A 10,975-nucleotide genomic window follows, 5' to 3' on the forward strand; every position below is an offset into this window, starting at 1 on the left:
TGTGTGTATATGTGTCGGGGGTGGGTGGTGTTGGGTGGTGGGTTATGATCATAGCAAGTTCTCCCGGGCCCTGTGTGTTTCATTACTGCTGTTGCTGAAGAAGTAGGAAAAAGTTAAAAAGCCAGCATTGGGCCGAGCCTCAGACTCCTCAGATGGTAATTTAAAGTGAGCCCCAGAGGCAGGATGGAAAGCAGAACCGGGGAGAACGTGTCCAAACCTCAGGCTCAGAGCTGAATTATAAGAGTCAACCTGCTTCCAATATTTAGTGTTTAATTCCCTTCTGAGACTGAGACAGTGTCTGATTAGAGGCTGAGACCGAGGTTAAGACATAGACCAAGGCTGAGACTGAGACCGAGGCTGAGACCAAGGCTGAGATTGAGACCGAGGCCTGCCTGTCCATTTCATGTGAAATCTTCTAAAATCTTTTACTATAAATATTGGAGCCTTATTTAGATCATTGTTGAATTCAAATTATTTGTTCAATTGGTCCTGTGCCAATTGGATCCCACTGCATGTGTGGAGTTTGACATTGGACCTCCTGGAGTGTTTAAAGGCTCTGGCATGGAGAAGCTGATGCTGGATCTGTGATGATCACAAATGTTGAGCTCATAAAACTCGGAGCTACTAACCATATAGACTGTATAAGACTGCAGAAAGAACATCACTTATAATCTTATACTCCAGTACTCATGTTAGTTCTCACTCTCCAGTGTTCTGTATTGTTGAAAGATCTATGATCAAACTCTTGATGTCACCCAAATGAGGATGGGTTCCCCTTTTGAGTCTGGTTCCTCTCAAGGTTTCTTCCTCATAACATCTAAGGAGTTTTCCTTCACCACAGTCTCCACGATTGATCATCAGGGATAAACACACACCGTTCACCTTCACTGTGGATTTCTGTAGCAGTTTTTGACAGTAAACAAGTTAATGTTCCACATTAAACATCTACATTAACTGTGGATCATTTCTATGGTGCAGTAAAGACTGCTTTTATAATGGAAAACATATTTCATAAATCTGTATTTAATAATGCACCAATTTCCCTCAGATGATCCCCAGCAGGTGCAGCATGTTCTCACGAGTTACTCAAAGTTACTAATCACACAGACCGACTTCACTTTTATTAACCGATAAAATCTCTGAAGTCGTACATTATTTGTGTAGAATAAAATCCTCAGAAACATTTCAGAAATGTGTGAATTCTCTCCAAACCCACGCTTCACTCACACACTTTGCACTCTGCCCTCTGGAGAACCCTGGGTTGTGTGATGATTGACTGACTGCACCCATTTTCTTTTTATGCGAGTACAGGAGATTTTTCAAAAGAGAAACATGAATGAGACAAAAACAGAAGTTTATGAAGTAAAGCAGGACACAGACCTCCGAGCTTTAGAAGCTGAGAGGAGGGACACCAGGAGATTTATCAGAAGTGTAGTGATGAGAAATGTGCAATCAGCTGCACACGATCACCAGCAGGGCGGCGAGAAAACGAGGCGCTGCTGGTGGCTGATGGGAAACGGGGTTTGGTGGTGAGTCAGGGTCATGAAGCGGCCAAGTCAATACCATGACACGTGTAAATAATAATAAAGAACAACAATCATTATGATTAACACACATTTTCCCTGTGAGTCCTCACAGTGTCTTCGTCCCCACAGCGTCAATCCCTAAAGACATTTACACACTGACCAGATTACATTTTCTTTTGTTTGTTGATTTTGGAGAACACAAAGTCGCAATAATAGGATTGTGTGTGTGTGTGTGTATATATATATATGGTGACCTTTTGTACAAAACACTTGTGTAGACTTCAGACTGCAGGATTATATTTCATGTTTTTGGGTCTTTGTTTGTTTAATTTGCCACCAAACATCTCGTTTCAGCCAAGAAATAAAACGGAAAGGTCAAAGGTCGAGGCTCGAGAGGTTCGATCCAATAACGGCGTCCTAATTGCCTGCACATGGTTTAAATGAATCCAATCGACTTTGTTGTCATTTTGTCTCGTGTGTATCATCGATACCTGCCTTTAAATCCCCCCGCCCCAAAATGTTTTATATCGAATGTGAAACTAATCAGACCACATGACGTTTACGAAGCGAAATAATCAAAAGTACAGCCTTTTTTTTTTTTATAGTGAATTAAATATGATCATGTGAAAGCAAGTTGTTTTCCAATAATGACTGAGGAAACATTCTACAGTAGCTAGTTATGCTATGCTAATGTTAGCTTGATTACTATTTTTGAATGTATTATTTAATTCATGTTATTGTACATTTTTTTATTCAATATTTATTTTTAAAAATAATAAAAACTCTTTATAATATTATGGGGCCAGTTGTAAAAAGCATTTGAGATCCATGTACATGCACTTATTTGTTATTCATCTAAAATTCTGTCTTCCCTCTGAAAAGTTCATATGGATCACCAGTGAAACCTCCTGGTTATGATTATTAGATTGGATGTTAGATCGGAAATATTGCACATTTTAGGAAGTCGATAATATTTGTATTACAAGATTTTCACTTTGTATAATTAAACAATTACAGATAATAAATAAATAAACAAGTAATTTTCCACTTTACTCCTCTCAATATTAAACTAAAAAAGGAACAAAGGCATAAATGTGATTCAGAAAACTGTAATATACAATAGTAATTATATAAAATTATATCAGTGACCAAATCAATTTCCAGCTAACAATCCGATTAGTCAAAGCAACAGCCTTCCAGCCACGTGGATTAAAGCTACAGGGCGTCTGCAGTGTTTACTGTGAAGGACTTAACTACAGATACCTTTGACCCCGGCAACACGTGATGTGACGCTGAAATCTGATTGGATAGAAACGTTACACTCTGCTGCACTGCTCATGGATGCAACAGATCTTGGGAATAATTTAAAACATTCATAGGGAATCTAAATTCAGTGATTTTGAGAAGAGCAGTGAAGGTCTTGATGGTGCTGGTTGACGATGTGCATCATGTATGAAGGACTTTTGGTGAAAGTTAAGACTTTTAGAAATTAGCTGATTTCACAGACGTGTCAAACAAGTACGAGGTGAATGTTTTTAGTCACAATAATCAGAACTTTCACTTTGTATAAGACCAAAAACACAAGCAGCTGCTTTCAGATTTACACAATCTCTTTAGATACAGACCCACAGTTGTTATAGTTATTATTTAGATCAAACGGGTCACATGACAGGAAAGAGGTTTTTGTGATATGAAACGCATGTAGAATGTGAAGAACGTGGCCCGGTGTTCCGAATGTCCCAGAGACGTCACGCTTCTCCGAGAAACGTCTGGAAGCTTATTGAAGCATCTCCTTTATTAAAGCCTGAGGATGTGTGTTATCGGGGAGAACACGGGTGGGTTGCTCCAGGTAAGAGACGTCAGGTATGAAATCAGGCTGTGTGTGAGATTCCAGACGTCTCCTACTTGACAGCATGTCATCTTTTTTTTGGTAAAAAGTTCTAGCAGGGTTATTTTCTGTCCTCTCGACACTACACTTTAAAGTGACGTGAAATAGAGTCGAAAATGTCTCTGTTGATCGAGAACTCATACAAATAAATATTCATTACAATACTTCATAAATATCGAATATTCAATATAGAACAGCTACATAAAGTCCTCTCTTACGTTTCTCTGTGTGTGTGTGTGTGTGTGTGTGTGTGTGTTTAAATAGACCGAGAGGATGTGTAATACAATAATCAGACACACCCGATTTTTGTCTCTGCATTATAATAAAATTTGTAAATGGTGACAGACCAAATCATTTATCATCTGCTTCGCTCTTGTCACCGTAAAAATCACCACCATGCCGAGTTCTTTTCCAATTTTTATCTAAATACATAAATATAGCAGTGGATTCTGTCATTCATTCATTACAGCTCAGTGTGTCCATGACAACACCAACACCAACATCCTCCTACTAATCACTCAAATCGCTCAACACTCCTAAATAACACTGGGTTTATTAATTAATTGTATTTCATAAAAAGAATAATCACAATATTTATGACACTGATTGCTGACTATTGACATTTATAGTATTTTAATACAGTGCTCTCTACAGTAAGTCTCTACGGCTGCTACAAGATACACATCCTCACAACAAGATCAATTCATGCCACGAGTACTGCTCTTCTGTTCCCTCACATTATACATTTTACACTCATCGCTCAATACACTGTCAATACTTACATTATAATAGTGACAAAACTATATTTAATATATTGCATGACATGCTGTCAATCATTTTAACAATCAATGTCAACGATCATTAGATTTTTACAATATTGCAATAATAATGAATAAATACCATTAAAAAAAGTGAATAATATTGCAGTAATATTTACTGAAACAAGCTAACAGCAGTTTTAAATCAATACTATTCTCATTCTGCAGAAAAACAGCAACAATACTGTATATGTTGCAATACTACTGTGATCATACTGCACTTGTGCTATAATAATTACTGCAATAATGTATTTATTACAAATAATCTTTGAATGTTACTGTTATAATGCAATGATGCGTGAAATGACAGTAATTCAATATAACTGCAAACATTGTAATACTGTAATAACATTATAATAACAATAATAATAATAGTTTAGAATAGTATAGTGTAGTATGGAATAGTATAAAGTATTAAACAGTATATAGTGAAGTATAGAATAGTATATTATAGTATTGTGTAGTGTAGTGTAGTATTGCATAAAATAGTATAGTATAGAACAATATAGTATAGTGTAGAATAGCATAGTGTAGTATGGAATAGTATTTTGGAGTATGGTATAGAATTAGTATAGTATAAATTAGTATAGTGTAGTACAGTATAGAATAGGATTGTGTAGTATAGTATAGCATAGTATAGAATAGTATAGAATGAAAAAGTGTAGTGTAGTATAAGTGTACTGTACTACACTATACTATACTATTCCATTCTATTCTTTACTATATCACTCCATACAATAATATATGATACTATTCTATTCCATAATATTCTATACTATACAATTCTATACTATACTATACTATACTATACTGTACTGACTGGCTTGTGCTCTCTGCAGTCTGCTTTGTCGACAGTGTCTTTAAGCATCTCCACTGATTCTCATCCTCTGAATCCTCTTCAACCTTCATATGCACTTGATGTGTCAATTTTCCGTTTGATTGCAAGTTGCATAGCATTGTATAATATAGTATAGTGTAGTATAGTATAGTATAGTATTGGGTAGTATAGTATAGTATCGTATAGTATAGTGTAATATAGTATAGAGTAGTATAGTGTAGTATAGTGTAGTATAGTGTAGTATAGTATAGTGTAATATAGTATAGAATAGTATAGTGTAGTATAGTATAGAGTAGTATAGTAGTATAGTGTAGTAGTATAGTATAGAATAGTATAGTCTAGTGTAGTATAGTGTAGTGTAGTAGTATAGTATAGTATGGTATAGAATAGTATAGTATTGTATAGTATGGTAAAGAATAGTATAGTATAGAATAGTATAGTGTAGTATAGTATAGTGAAGTGTAGTGTAGTATAGTGTAGTATAGTATAGTGTAGTATAGTAGTATAGTGTAGTATAGTATAGTATAGTGAAGTGTAGTGAAGTATAGTATAGTATAGAGTAGTATAGTGTAGTATAGTATAGTGAAGTGTAGTGAGTATAGTATAGTATAGTGTAGTATAGAGTAGTATAGTGTAGTATAGTATAGTGAAGTGTAGTGTAGTATAGTGTAGTATAGATTAGTATAATATAGTGTAGTATAGAGTAGTATAGTAGTATAGTGTAGTGTAGTAGTGTAGTATAGTGTAGTATAGTCTAGTGAAGTGTAGTGAAGTATAGAGTAGTATAGTGTAGTATAGTATAGTGAAGTGTAGTGAGTATAGTATAGTATGGTATAGTGTAGTATAGAGTAGTATAGTATAGTGTAGTGTAGTATAGTGTAGTGTAGTATAGATTAGTATAATATAGTGTAGTATAGAGTAGTATAGTGTAGTATAGTATAGTATAGTGAAGTGTAGTGTAGTATAGTGTAGTGTAGTATAGTCTAGTGAAGTGTAGTGAAGTATAGAGTAGTATAGTGTAGTATAGTATAGTGAAGTGTAGTGAAGTATAGTATAGTATAGTGTAGTATAGAGTAGTATAGTGTAGTATAGTATAGTTTAGTGAAGTGTAGTGTAGTATAGTGTAGTAAACAGCTTCCATTTATATAACACTATGCATTATAAAATTTTGTTGGAATTAAAATGATAGAAGCCACTTGTATCGGTCTAAACACACACACACATGCAGACACGTGCCAGCACACACACGCACACACACACACACACACACACTACAAGCTTGGTGTTGGGAGTGAGTGATAAGACTAGCAGAAAGACGGACAGGAAGCAGGTTTGTGTCTTCGAGTGGCTGATAAGAGTTTATGAAGTAGCTGTCACTCCGAACTGCCCCCTGAGGGCCAGACCCCACACACACACACACACACACACACACACACACACACACACACACACACACACACACACACACACACACCGATAATTGGCTCTCTGGCTGTGGCCAAGAAACTCTGAGGCTTATGTGCAGATGTGAAATTGCTCTTGAAGAAAAGAAGAGCGGAGTTTTCAGGTCAGCAGCTATTTTCCTCAGGATGTAGTTTAACTGCATTCACTCTGTATTACACAGCAGTTCAAAGAACAACTCCAGCACTCTTTTCTCCTTCTGTTACACCTCTGTGTCCAAACACACGTCTGCCTTCACGGGCTGCTGATCACATCACTGGAGCAAAAAGTCCAGCTGTATATTTATTCCAGTTCATGTAGAAGTGATACACGGTGACCACTGCAGTCATTTCTGTCGCCTAAACATTCAACAAAAACAATTTCTTCCAGTGATTTTATCACAACTTTATAAAGCCTTCGTGACTGTTTCCTGGACTGAACACGTTTTGTTTCTCGAACACACACGCTGTGTCTTTCACGGCTTTGTTTTTTTGCGCCCTGCATGTGTTAAAAAATTTAACGTGAGGTGACAAAGTGCTGAAAAAAGACTTTAGTATGCCACATTAATTAAAAAAAAACATTTTAAATGATGATCTGATGATCCAGCTGCACGTTTCAAAACTTTTATCACACTGGAGCACTGTTTAATTCTGCAGTCTGATAGGCTACACGGCGCTGATTAACAAACAGTGGTGAACCTTTGTTTCTATGGTAACAGCGATTCCTGGTTGCTCTGTAAAATGATGCGCTGCGTTTTTTGTCTGATTATCTTCAGAAGGAAGAACACACACACCCACCGACACACACCTACACACACACACACACACCCACCTATCTACCCATCTCACCTATGTATACCCACCCACATATACCCACACCCACCCACATACACTCGTACATACACCCACCCACATAAACTCGTACATACACCCACCCACATACACTCATACATATACCCACCCACGTATACCTACACCCACTGACACAAAACACCTTCACGCCCAACCACACATACCCACACCCACACTCACCAACACCCAGCAAACTGCCACCCTCCCCCTGCCACCCTCCCCCCCACACATATTTGTCTTGATTTGTTTCTGTAAAATGCTGGGGTGAGTCTGTATGTGTTTATAAATCAGCAAAATAATTAGTATTTCAGACAGAAGTCAAAGAAACAAGCAGACATTAAACCTGGATAATTCCTCATTTAAACATAAAGTAATCAGGAAAAACTCTTTGCACTGCTTATGTTCTGGTGCCTTTTACATTCATCCGAAATCAGGAAGGTGTATTTAAGCTCTGAGAGTGAAGAACCGAACAGAACCAATCCTCTATGCGAAAGCAACACTGACAGAAATTACAAACACAACTTCTGTAAAGAAAAAGAAAAATCACAGTTCTGCTCATTCCCAGCATCTCCGATCAATCAAAGTAAGTTTGTGTCCAGGATGAAATGAATAAATCAATTTCTCACCAAACCACGAAACTTCACGGAAGCTGTTAGTATTCCACTGTGGTCAAGTTCAAAAGTTGTAGGATAGAAGAGTTATACCTTTATTCGTCCCACAGTGGGGAAATTTCTTATCCAACATGAAGGGTTTTCCAAACAAGGTCTCAGGCCAGGTGAGATGGATAACATCAAGCCAGGTGTCTAATACAAATCCACAGCATGGTGTAGATCAAATGTTCTCCATAAATCATAGATGACTCCGAAGTAAAAAATAATCTCAACTGAGCTACTGAACAAAAGATTTGAAGAGTCTTTCTAGCCCACTTAACAGTCTTACTCTTAGCTTAATGGAGGATATACCTTCTGTAGATAAACTCTCTATCTCCTCCTAAAGGTTGGAGGTAATATTGTGAAAAAATGTAAGAAAATCGAAGGAAGGATTGTATTCGCAGTAGCCACTTCACTTAGGTTGGGAAAGACAACATGCTGTTCGTCAAGTTCACAGACTCATTTAACCTCAAAAGTCCAAAACTGCATACTGAGTAAGAGGAGATCTGTAGATTATAAACTGCTATTAACTTGTTGCACGAGCTTTATAAAATACAACACGCCCAATAATACAGTCCCACCCCTGACACTTGATTGACAGCTTTCAGATGCAAATTGTGCAAGGCTTTAAAATTTAAATTCAAAAGCAATTGTGATTCCATTTGAATGTTGGCGATGCAGAAAAAGTGAAATTAATAATTAACATGATTAATATTGCTATTTAAATATGATCTGGTCATAACTCATAAAACACAAGAAATAGAGTTGCAAATGGATTTTGCTTTTCCTTTTAAAACATGGCGTCACCGTGCTCACGAAAGCGAAAACACACAAACGGTAATGCGGGATTTGATGTGTCCTCATATTGAAAACACAAAACTCCTTTCGAACATTGTGCAGAATATCCTTCCATATCAAAACAAAACATGAAATTAACATTACTAAATACATGATATGATAATTCTCAGTGAAAGACAGAAACAGCAGGGTGTAAAAAACAACAACAACTACTTACAGGCTCAACAACAAACAACGGAGACGTCATTATTATGTCGTTTATATCATTATTCTGTAGGTAATAAATGTGGTGCTGCTCCTGAAGCTCACCTCACGCTATCCTCTATAACCTTAAAAAAACTTTCCAGCTATTTCATTTTCAGTAATTCAATAAAAGCTGTGATTTTTCCCCACACAAGGTCAAACCTGTCAGGTATTTTTATACTTGGAAGGACATTTCCTGATTGCACTCACTAATAGGATGAATCTAGTGAGTAAATCTGCTGGAAATCAATTATGAATTAGTAATATTTAATTTGTCAAGACCCCCAAACACACCTGGAATCTGTGCGAGATATATTTTGAGAGTAAAGAGGGCGAGGTGTGTCTAATGAAATGTTTGACTTGGGGGAGTCTGGCTGCTGTGGGCGGAGTCAAAACATCATGTACAAAAGGGAAAGAACAGGTCAAACTCCACACGTCTGCGTATCATTCGGCTAAAATTCCCCAGAATTCACGGTGGTGTTTGGAGTCCGGAACATGAGTCTGTGTTGGTTAACGAGAACGTCGCTTGTGAGCACCACTGTTATCACACGCTATGAAATTGCACTTGATTCATTTGTGTTAACGACAAATATCTAATATTCTCTGCTTTACTGGTCACAAATAAAGACTCCTCACTTTATCACACTCGCCATCTAGCCATTCTTCTGGATCCAGAAAAGGTTCCCCACTCAGAACCATGTAACATTCCATTTATGTCAGACTATTTGAGCATTTTCCATAGGAATTATTATAACACTCATACAATCACATCACTACTTAAGATTGCCCAGTTTTCCTTCCTGTTGTCATGGCCTCCATTCAGCCAAAAAACAAGATCCCAAATATAACCTCCCTTTATTACATATAACTGACTAGGAATGGCTAACGCTAAATGGATACATTTAATTAAAAAAATAATCAACCAATAGCATAAAAAAACAAGTAGCAAACCAAGAACAGCCACGTCATTCTCATTGCTACATCCTTTATTCGAATCATATTGCAGTAATAAAGACGCTGAGTCAAGCTGATGTACTGTGTTTAGTCTGATGACCTCACATGAACTCAGGCATGAAGAAAACATAATAAAAGCAATTGTAAAATAAGAAAAAAGAACCAACATGATTAGCGTGAAGTGAAAAAAGAAAGCTAGAAGAGAGCAGGAGATATTTTAATGTGATCCCGTGGGAAGGATCTGCTCGATACGGTTTGAGGAAACAGGTGAAATCCCTTACGCTGCTGTCTGCTGATTTCCTTTCAAACTGACAAGACTTTTAGTTCTCAAGAGCTTTTCTCTGCTCATTGTGTATTCGTAGGACAACGTGTCCGGCTGCGACAGATCAGCTCACTCTGCTAATCGTTTTCCCTCCATTAAAATCCCTTCCATAAAAAATAAATAAAGAAATAAATAAGCAAGGTCAGCGGCCGGAAAAAATAAAGCAAAGTCACCACAGTGTCATTGGCATCGTTAGCAGGGATATGCTAATCACCATAATTAGGCTAGTTGTCATTAGCATGAGTGCAATGCCCCTGCATTCAGGAGCTAATTAGAATAAATAACGATGCGGTGTGCTGGAGATGTGTTCAATTAACGCCAATGGACATCCTGTAATCATGTATATTACTTAATTAATATTCATAATCAAGGATGTTTTTGTCGATACTATTAAATTCACTCTATAGAATGTATAATCCTGAGGTCATTAGTATTCATGTTTGTCAACTAATTTGTGTGTATAATGTATAATCCTAAACTCATGAATATGCAAAATTCTTATTTCTTGTGTATAGGGTGTAGGTCATTAATATTTATAAAGTTTCATCAATATATAAAATAAATGCAAATATTTATATCATTTTTTTTGTGTGTAGTCCTTAGCTCATAAATATTCATCATTTTTTGTATTTAGTGCTTGACCTTCA

Source organism: Silurus meridionalis, chromosome 12 (genome assembly GCF_014805685.1).
Source record: "Silurus meridionalis isolate SWU-2019-XX chromosome 12, ASM1480568v1, whole genome shotgun sequence".
Classification (NCBI taxonomy): domain Eukaryota; kingdom Metazoa; phylum Chordata; class Actinopteri; order Siluriformes; family Siluridae; genus Silurus; species Silurus meridionalis.